This window comes from Hemiscyllium ocellatum (assembly GCF_020745735.1).
Source record: "Hemiscyllium ocellatum isolate sHemOce1 chromosome 15 unlocalized genomic scaffold, sHemOce1.pat.X.cur. SUPER_15_unloc_14, whole genome shotgun sequence".
NCBI lineage: Eukaryota > Metazoa > Chordata > Chondrichthyes > Orectolobiformes > Hemiscylliidae > Hemiscyllium > Hemiscyllium ocellatum.
In genome coordinates, this window is record NW_026867450.1 from 155,001 (window position 1) to 165,000 (window position 10,000).

The following is a 10,000-nucleotide window of genomic DNA, read 5'->3' on the forward strand; positions in this document are numbered from 1 at the left end:
GGCGACACTTAGAATATTTTTGAAGCAGTCGCCTTCGAGGGGGGACTGCCCTCTGAGTTCATGCCGAATTTGGTGAATTTTCTATGTCGGGAAGTGGTCCAAATGGTGATGGGGTTGAATCTGACAGCTCATACCGACCTTGAGGCTTCCAAGCCGGCTGGCCCGGCCGGATTTGACCCGGCGGTTAGAAAATTTTTCAGTCAGTACAAATCAGTAACCAGCGACACTTAGAATATTTTTCAGTCAGTACAAATCAGTAACCAGCGACACTTAGAATATTTTTGGAGCAGTACAAATCAGTAACCAGCGACACTTAGAATATTTTTGAAGCAGTACAAATCAGTAACCGCTGACACTTAGAATATTTTTGAAGCAGTACAAATCAGTAACCAGCGACACTTAGAATATTTTTGAAGCAGTACAAATCAGTAACCACTGACACTTAGAATATTTTTGAAGCAGTACAAATCAGTAACCGCTGACACTTAGAATATTTTTGAAGCAGTACAAATCAGTAACCAGCGACACTTAGAATATTTTTGGAGCAGTACAAATCAGTAACCACTGACACTTAGAATATTTTTGAAGCAGTACAAATCAGTAACCAGCGACACTTAGAATATTTTTGAAGCAGTACAAATCAGTAACCACTGACACTTAGAATATTTTTGGAGCAGTACAAATCAGTAACCACTGACACTTAGAATATTTTTGAAGCAGTACAAATCAGTAACCAGCGACACTTAGAATATTTTTGAAGCAGTACAAATCAGTAACCAGCGACACTTAGAATATTTTTCAGACAGTACAAAACAGTAACCAGCGCCACATAGAATATTTGTCAGTCAGTACAAATCAGTAACCAGCGACACTTAGAATATTTTTCAGTCAGTACAAATCAGTAACCAGCGACACTTAGAATATTTTTGGAGCAGTACAAATCAGTAACCAGCGACACTTAGAATATTTTTCAGTCAGTACAAATCAGTAACCAGCGACACTTAGAATATTTTTGAAGCAGTACAAATCAGTAACCGGCGACACTTAGAATATTTTTGAAGCAGTCGCCTTCGAGGGGGGACTGCCCTCTGAGTTCCGGCCGAATTTGGTGAATTTCCTATGTCGGGAAGTGGTCCAAATGGTGATGGGGTTGAATCTGACAGCTCATACCGACCTTGAGGCTTCCAAGCCGGCTGGCCCGTCCGGATTTGACCCGGCGGTTAGAAAATTTTTGAGTCAGTACAAATCAGTAACCAGCGACACTTAGAATATTTTTCAGTCAGTACAAATCAGTAACCAGCGACACTTAGAATATTTTTGACGCAGTACAAATCAGTAACCACTGACACTTAGAATATTTTTGAAGCAGTACAAATCAGTAACCAGCGACACTTAGAATATTTTTGAAGCAGTACAAATCAGTAACCGCTGACACTTAGAATATTTTTGAAGCAGTACAAATCAGTAACCAGCGACACTTAGAATATTTTTGGAGCATTACAAATCAGTAACCAGCGACACTTAGAATATTTTTGGAGCAGTACAAATCAGTAACCACTGACACTTAGAATATTTTTGAGTCAGTACAAATCAGTAACCAGCGACACTTAGAATATTTTTCAGTCAGTACAAATCAGTAACCAGCGACACTTAGAATATTTTTGAGTCAGTACAAATCAGTAACCAGTGACACTTAGAATATTTTTGGAGCAGTACAAATCAGTAACCAGCGACACTTAGAATATTTTTGAAGCAGTACAAATCAGTAACCAAGTGCATTTTTGAATTGGTTACTGATTTCTCCGTTGAAGTTGGGGCTGCGGTTGGCTTCAGTTAGTGGTGGGGGCTTAATTTTCGCCGAGGGGAGCGTGTCCCGGTAGTGTCTCCGAGGAAGTGGTACCTATTGAAGGGGGTGTTTCTGAATTTGGGCCCTTTTTGAGTGGCATTGCCGGATGGGTTTTGTGTTGAAGGCTTCCAAATCGGGTAGCTCAGCCGGATTTGACCCGGCGGTTCTACCGACTGTCACGCCTTCGAGGGGGGACTGTTGTCTAAGTTCAGGCCGAATTTGGTGAATTTCCTAAGTCGGGAAGTGGTCCCAACGGGTTTGGGAGTGAACCTAACTGCTCATACCAACTTTGAGGCTTTGGGGCGGGTAGCACAGTCGGATTTGACCCGGCGGTTCTGCCGAATGCCTGGCCTTCGAGGGGGGCCTGCCCTCTGAGTTCAGGCCGAATTTGGTGATTTTCCTAAGTCGGGAAGTGGTCCAAACGGGGATGGGAGTGAACCTGACAGCTCATACCGACTTTGGGGCTTCCAAGCCGGGTAGCTCAACCGGATTTGATCCGGCGGTTCTAGCGACTGCCACGGCTTCGAGGGGGGACTGTTGTCTAAGTTCAGGCCGAATTTGGTGAATTTCCCGAGTCGGGAAGTGGTCCAAACGGGGATGGGAGTGAACCTGACAGCTCTTACCGACATTGAGGCTTCGGGGCCGGTAGCTCAGTCGGATTTGACCCGGCGATTCTGCCGACTTCCACGCCTTCGAGCGGGGACTCTCCTCTAAGTTCAGGCCGAATTTGGTGAATTTCCTAAGTCGGGAAGTGGTCCAAACGGGGATGGGAGTGAACCTAACTGCTCATACCAACTTTGAGGCTTTGGGGCCGGGTAGCACAGTCGGATTTGACCCGGCGGTTCTGCCGAATGCCTGGCCTTCGAGGGGGGCCTGCCCTCTGAGTTCAGGCCGAATTTGGTGATTTTCCTAAGTCGGGAAGTGGTCCAAACGGGGATGGGAGTGAACCTGACAGCTCATACCGACTTTGGGGCTTCCAAGCCGGGTAGCTCAACCGGATTTGATCCGGCGGTTCTAGCGACTGCCACGGCTTCGAGGGGGGACTGTTGTCTAAGTTCAGGCCGAATTTGGTGAATTTCCCGAGTCGGGAAGTGGTCCAAACGGGGATGGGAGTGAACCTGACAGCTCTTACCGACATTGAGGCTTCGGGGCCGGGTAGCTCAGTCGGATTTGACCCGGCGATTCTGCCGACTTCCACGCCTTCGAGCGGGGACTCTCCTCTAAGTTCAGGCCGAATTTGGTGAATTTCCTAAGTCGGGAAGTGGTCCAAACGGGGATGGGAGTGAACCTGACAGCTCTTACCGACTTTGGGGCTTCCAAGCCGGGTAGCTCAACCGGATTTGATCCGGCGGTTCTAGCGACTGCCACGGCTTCGAGGGGGACTGTTGTCTAAGTTCAGGCCGAATTTGGTGAATTTCCCGAGTCGGGAAGTGGTCCAAACGGGGATGGGAGTGAACCTGACAGCTCATACCGACATTGAGGCTTCGGGCCGGGTAGCTCAGTCGGATTTGACCCGGCGATTCTGCCGACTTCCACGCCTTCGAGCGGGGACTCTCCTCTAAGTTCAGGCCGAATTTGGTGAATTTCCTAAGTCGGGAAGTGGTCCAAACGGGGATGGGAGTGAACCTAACTGCTCATACCACCTTTGAGGCTTTGGGGCCGGGTAGCACAGTCGGATTTGACCCGGCGGTTCTGCCGAATGCCTGGCCTTCGAGGGGGGGCCTGCCCTCTGAGTTCAGGCCGAATTTGGTGATTTTCCTAAGTCGGGAAGTGGTCCAAACGGGGATGGGAGTGAACCTGACAGCTCATACCGACTTTGGGGCTTCCCAAGCCGGGTAGCTCAACCGGATTTGATCCGGCGGTTCTAGCGACTGCCACGGCTTCGTGGGGGGACTGTTGTCTAAGTTCAGGCCGAATTTGGTGAATTTCCCGTGTCGGGAAGTGGTCCAAACGGGGATGGGAGTGAACCTGACAGCTCTTACCGACATTGAGGCTTCGGGCCGGGTAGCTCAGTCGGATTTGACCCGGCGATTCTGCCGACTTCCACGCCTTCGAGCGGGGACTCTCCTCTAAGTTCAGGCCGAATTTGGTGAATTTCCTAAGTCGGGAAGTGGTCCAAACGGGGATGGGAGTGAACCTGACAGCTCTTACCGACTTTGGGGCTTCCAAGCCGGGTAGCTCAACCGGATTTGATCCGGCGGTTCTAGCGACTGTCACGCCTTCGAGGGGGGACTGTTGTATAAGTTCAGGCCGAATTTGGTGAATTTCCCGAGTCGGGAAGTGGTCCAAACGGGGATGGGAGTGAACCTGACAGCTCTTACCGACTTTGGGGCTTCCAAGCCGGTAGCTCAACCGGATTTGATCCGGCGGTTCTGCCGACTGTCACGCCTTCGAGGGGGGACTGTTGTATAAGTTCAGGCCGAATTTGGTGAATTTCCCGAGTCGGGAAGTGGTCCAAACGGGGATGGGAGTGAACCTGACAGCTCTTACCGACTTTGAGGCTTCGGGGCCGGGTAGCTCAGCCGGATTTGATCCGGCGGTTCTGCCGACTGTCACGCCTTCGAGGGGGGACTGTCCTCTGAGTTCAGGCCGAATTTGGTGAATTTCCCGAGTCGGGACGTGGTCCAAACGGGGATGGGAGTGAACCTGACAGCTCATACCGACTTTGAGGCTTCCAAGCCGGGTAGCTCAGCCGGATTTGACCCGGCGATTCTGCCGACTTCCACGCCTTCGAGGGGGACTGCCCTCTGAGTTCAGGCCGAATTTGGTGCATTTCCCGAGTCGGGAAGTGGTCTCTGTCACAACGGGGGCAAGTGTCTGAAGAGGTAAAGTGAGTAACCAGCACAGCTTAGGGAAGGGTTCCAAAGTTCTCAACAATGTGAATTCGGTTACCAGGAAAGCTTAGGAAAGCTGCCTGACTGTCCCAAACGAATGAACTGCAAAACTTAGGGAACATGCCCGAAGATGCTTAAAAGTGTGAAATCAGTAAGCAGGAAAGCATAGGAAAGTGCCTGAAAGTGCTAAATGAGTAACATGAAAAAACGTAGAAAAATGCCCGAAAATGTTTAAAAGTGTGAACTCAGTAACCAGCAAAACTTAGTAAAACGTTGGAAAAGCAGAAATGAGTAACCAGAAAAACTTAGAAAAATGTTTGAAAATGAGAAATGAGTAACCAGAAAAACTTAGAAAAATGTTTGAAAATGAGAATGAGTAACCAAGAAAACTTAGAAAAATGCCCAAAAAGAAGAAATCAGTAACCAGAAAAACTTAGAAAAATGTTTGAAAATGAGAAATGAGTAACCAGAAAAACTTAGAAAAATTGTTTGAAAATGAGAAATGAGTAACCAAGAAAACTTAGAAAAATGCCCAAAAAGAAGAAATCAGTAACCAGAAAAACTTAGAAAAATGTTTGAAAATGAGAAATGAGTAACCAAGAAAACTTAGAAAAATGTTTGAAAATGAGAATGAGTAACCAAGAAAACTTAGAAAAATGCCCAAAAAGAAGAAATCAGTAACCAGAAAAACTTAGAAAAATGTTTGAAAAGAGAAATGAGTAACCAAGAAAACTTAGAAAAATGCCCAAAAAGAAGAAATCAGTAACCAGAAAAACTTAGAAAAATGTTTGAAAATGAGAAATGAGTAACCAGAAAAACTTAGAAAAATGTTTGAAAATGAGCAATGAGTAACCAAGAAAACTTAGAAAAATGCCCAAAAAGAAGAAATCAGTTACCAGAAAAACTTAGAAAAATGTTTGAAAAGGAGAAATGAGTAACCAAGAAAACTTAGAAAAATGCCCGAATAGAAGAAATCAGTAACCAGAAACACTTAGAAAAATTTTCGGCCAAGTGTGAAAAATATTCTAAGTGTCAGCGGAGGAAAATGCCGAAGCATCGGGAAAGATTCAAGAACTCATGCCGAACATGAGTTCCGAAGTGCCGGAGGAACTGGGCGACTTGAGCCCGGCGGTTGGCCAGATGTCGTTTTGAGTCTGCAGCCCGAAAACTTTAACTTTGTCTGCCGCGGAAGTCTGGACCGGGAAAAATCCAAACGGTTTTGCCGGGTTCGAGTTCCAGAGCGAAGCAGTCGAATTTGAAATTCAGACCCATTCAGTGCCACTTGACATTGTGACACAGTGAGGTTGGCGGGGTACCCGGAGATTTCTGGGAACACGATTTTTAGAACAAAATGGCGGCGCGGGACCACTTTGAAAGGCATCCGAAAAACGGTTCCGCGGGCAGAGCACTTGAATGACAGGCCTGTGTGCATGCCCAAGAGCTCTCGGAAGTCTAATTTTTGACACTTTGTCAAATTTTCGACAGACTTACCCAACTCTTGCTGCCTGTTCTAAGAATCAGTCAGAGGCCTGTGCGGCGGTCTCTTGACACTTTGGAGGGCGGGCAAACCCCACGTTGACTCCGGCCGTCCCTCCAAAAGGCACTTGCTATTGGGGGAAAGGATTGCAAGTAGCCTGGTTCCCGTGGGAGCGGCCAGGAAGGGTGCAGGCTGGCCCTTGCCTGAGCATTCCCAAAACCCTCTTCCGCTGAGAGCAGACCTCGCACGCCGCACTACCGGCTCTGGGAGTGGTTGGCCGCTATTGTACATAGTCCGGTCCTTCCTCTGCCACCCGGCAAGTGCGATGGCTCTGCCGCCCTGCGGTGCTCGTCACCCAGGTTTGGGGAACACGATACTTAGAACATGTTGGCGGCTCGGGACCTGCAGGCGAAAGGGGCCCCGTGGTGCTGAGCACATCGACCTCGGGTCTCAGTGCAAGCCGGAGAGTTCGCGGAAGTCTTAAAAGATTTTGACATCTGCTCAATTCTTTGACAGGCTTGCCTGACTCTTTCCGTCCGTTCTAAGAATCAGTCGGAGGCCGGGGCGGGGACGGTCTCTTGACACACGGAGGGTTGGCTTCCCTCCTCAGGTGTTTGTGTCGAAAATGAAGGCGAGAGATGCAAGCGTCCTGGTTCCCTGGGTGCTGCCAGCAAGGGGTGCAGGCTGACCCTTGCCTGAGCACTCCCAAAAGCCTCTTAAGCTGAGAGCAGGCGCCGCACTACCGGCTCAGGGAGTCGTTGGCCGCTATTGTACATAGTCCGGTCCTTCTCTGCCACCCGGCAAGTGCGATGGCTCTGCCTCCCTGCGGTGCTCGTCACCAGGTTTGGGGAACACGATACTTAGAACATGTTGCGGCTCGGGACCTGCAGGCGAAGGGGGCCCCGTGGTGCTGGCACATCGACCTCGCGTCTCAGTGCAAGCCGGAGAGTTCGCGGAAGTCTTAACAGGCTTGCCTGACTCTTTCCGTCCGTTCTAAGAATCAGTCGGAGGCCGGGGCGGGGACGGTCTCTTGACACACGGAGGGTTGGCTTCCTCCTCAGGCGTTTGTGTCGAAAATGAAGGCGAGAGATGCAAGCGTCCTGGTTCCCTGGGTGCTGCCAGCAATGGTGCAGGCTGACCCTTGCCTGAGCACTCCCAAAAGCCTCTTAGGCGGAGAGCAGGCGCCGCACTACCGGCTCTGGGAGTCGTTGGCCGCTATTGTACATAGTCCGGTCCTTCCTCTGCCACCCGGCAAGTGCGATGGCTCTGCCTCCCTGCGGTGCCGTCACCCAGGTTTGGAGAACACGATACTTAGAACATGTTGGCGGCTCGGACCTGCAGGCGAAAGGGGCCCCGTGGTGCTGAGCACATCGACCTCGCGTCTCAGTGCAAGCCGGAGAGTTCGCGGAAGTCTTAACAGGCTTGCCTGACTCTTTCCGTCCGTTCTAAGAATCAGTCGGAGGCCGGGGCGGGGACGGGTCTCTTGACACACGGAGGGTTGGCTTCCCTCCTCAGGCGTTTGTGTCGAAAATGAAGGCGAGAGATGCAAGCGTCCTGGTTCCCCTGGTGCTGCCAGCAAGGGTGCAGGCTGACCCTTGCCTGAGCACTCCCAGAAGCCTCTTAGGCTGAGAGCAGACGCCGCACTACCGGCTCTGGGAGTCGTTGGCCGCTATTGTACATAGTCCGGTCCTTCCTCTGCCACCCGGCAAGTGCGATGGCTCTGCCTCCCTGCGGTGCCCGTCACCCAGGTTTGGAGAACACGATACTAAGAACAGTTGGCGGCTCGGGACCTGCAGGCGAAAGGGGCCCCGTGGTGCTTAGCACATCGACCTCGCGTCTCAGTGCAAGCCGGAGAGTTCGCGGAAGTCTAAAGCTTTTGACATTCGCTCAAAGCTTTGACAGGCTTGCCCGACTCTTTCCGTCCGTTCTAAGAATCAGTCAGAGGCTGGTGGGGAGGTCTCTTGACGCAAGGGGAGGGGTGGCGTCCCTCCTCAGGCGCTTGTGTCGAAAATGAAGGCGAGAGATGCAAGCGTCCTGGTTCCCCTGGGTGCTGCCAGCAAGGGTGCAGGCTGACCCTTGCCTGAGCACTCCCAGAAGCCTCTTAGGCTGAGAGCAGACGCCGCACAACCGGCTCTGGGAGTCGTTGGCCGCTATTGTACATAGTCCGGTCCTTCCTCTGCCACCCGGCAAGTGCGATGGCTCTGCCTCCCTGCGGTGCCCGTCACCCAGGATTGGAGAACACGATACTAAGAACATGTTGGCGGCTCGGGACCTGCAGGCGAAAGGGGCCCCCGTGGTGCTTAGCACATCGACCTCGCGTCTCAGTGCAAGCCGGAGAGTTCGCGGAAGTCTAAAGCTTTTGACATTCGCTCAAAGCTTTGACAGGCTTGCCCGACTCTTTCCGTCCGTTCTAAGAATCAGTCAGAGGCCGGTGGGGAGGTCTCTTGACGCAAAGGGGAGGGGTGGCGTCCCTCCTCAGGCGCTTGTGTCGAAAAATGAAGGCGAGAGACGCGAGCGGCCTGGTTGCTTTGGGTGCTGCCAGGAAGGATGTGGTCTGACCCTTGCCTGAGCACAGCCAAAAGCATGTGATGTTGAGAGCAGACCTCGAGCCCCGCACAACCGGCTCTGGGAGTCGTTGGCCGCTAATGTACATAGTCCGGTCCTTCCTCTGCCACCCGCAAGTGCGATGGCTCTGTCGCCCTGTGGTGCCCGTCACCCAGGTTTGGGGAACACGATACTAAGAACATGTTGGCGGCTCGGGACCTGCAGGCGAAAGGGGCCCCGTGGTGCTGAGCACATCGACCTCGGGTCTCAGTGCAAGCCAGAGAGTTCGCGGAAGTCTAAAGCTTTTGACATACGCTCAAATCTTTGACAGGCTTGCCCGACTCTTTCCGTCCGTTCTAAGAATCAGTCAGAGGCCGGTGGGGAGGTCTCTTGACGCAAGGGGAGGGGTGGCGTCCCTCCTCAGGCGCTTGTGTCGAAAAATGAAGGCGAGAGACACGAGCGGCCTGGTTGCTTTGGGTGCTGCCAGGAAGGATGTGGTCTGACCCTTGCCTGAGCACTCACAGAAGCATGTGACGTTGAGAGCAGACCTCGAGCCCCGCACGACCGGCTCTGGGAGTGGTTGGCCGCTATGGTACATAGTCCGGTCCTTCCTCTGCCACCCGGCAAGTGCGATGGCTCTGCCGCCCTGTGGTGCCCGTCACCCAGGTTTGGGGAACACGATACTAAGAACATGTTGGCGGCTCGGGACCTGCAGGCGAAAGGGGCCCCGGGTGCTTAGCACATCGACCTCGTGTCTCAGTGCAAGCCGGAGGGTTCGCGGCAGTCTAAAGCTTTTGACATTCGCTCAAAGCTTTGACAGGCTTGCCCCGACTCTTTCCGTCCGTTCTAAGAATCAGTCAGAGGCCAGTGCGGAGGTCTCTTGACACAAGGGGAGGGGTGGTGTCCCTCCTCAGGCGCTTGTGTCGAAAATGAAGGCGGGAGACGCAAGCGTCCTGGTTCCCCCCTGGGTGCTGCCAGCAAGGGTGCAGGCTGACCCTTGCCTGAGCACTCCCAAAAGCCTCTTAGGCTGAGAGCAGACGCCGCGCTACCGGCTCTGGGAGTCGTGGCCGCTATGGTACATAGTCCGGTCCTTCCTCTGCCACCCGGCAAGTGCGATGGCTCTGCCGCCCTGTGGTGCTCGTCACCCAGTTTTCCAACCCGGACCCGCGAGCGTGGTGCGAGGGGCGACTTCGCTGCGGTCCACACTTTGATCGATCTGGCTCCGACCGTCTGGTGTGGGAGGTCCCTTGGCGGGCCGGCTTTCCTGTTAAGGGGCCGTTGCTCCAGGGCCTTGTGGTT